Here is a 639-nt window from a genome sequence, read left to right on the forward strand (position 1 = left end):
GTGACCTCAAATGACCCCTGTGACCTCAAGTAACCCTGATCAGGGTTCTCAAATGACCTAAAGTAACCTCTGGAAAAACAAACAAATTCTCAAATGACCTCAGGTAACCTCTGTAACCTCAAATGACCCCAGTGACCTCAAATAACCCCGATTGAGGCCTCAAATGACCTCAGATGACCCCTATGACCTCAAGTAACCCCAACTGGGACCCCAAGTGACCCCTCAGCTGCCCAGTTCCCAGCTCCCCAATCATCTCACATAAACAAGTTCAGACAAGTCTTATTTAGGTGTTTATTTTGTTTTAATTGAGGGGGAAAAAAAGTACTCTATACAAAAAGTGCCCTGTCCTTGCTGAGCTGTTGTGCAGCACGTTTTGAGGATGGTGAAGAGTGGCTGAGGCCATTGGGACCTGCTGTTCTCCAGCCCCCAGCAGTCCCACAGCACAGCTGAGAGACCAGGCAGCCATCCCCAAAGCCCCAGGTGTCCCTTTGAGGTTCTGAAATCCCCAATTCTGACATGGCCCCTGCAGGGCCTCTGGGCCGGTCCTGGTGGGGGTTTCTGCCACTCCTTCCCAGCTGGACTCACTCCGGCTGCTGGCATCCTCCTGCCCCCAGAACCTGAGTTTATTTGCAGTTCACA

This window comes from Parus major, chromosome 1 (genome assembly GCF_001522545.3).
Source record: "Parus major isolate Abel chromosome 1, Parus_major1.1, whole genome shotgun sequence".
NCBI classification, from domain to species: domain Eukaryota; kingdom Metazoa; phylum Chordata; class Aves; order Passeriformes; family Paridae; genus Parus; species Parus major.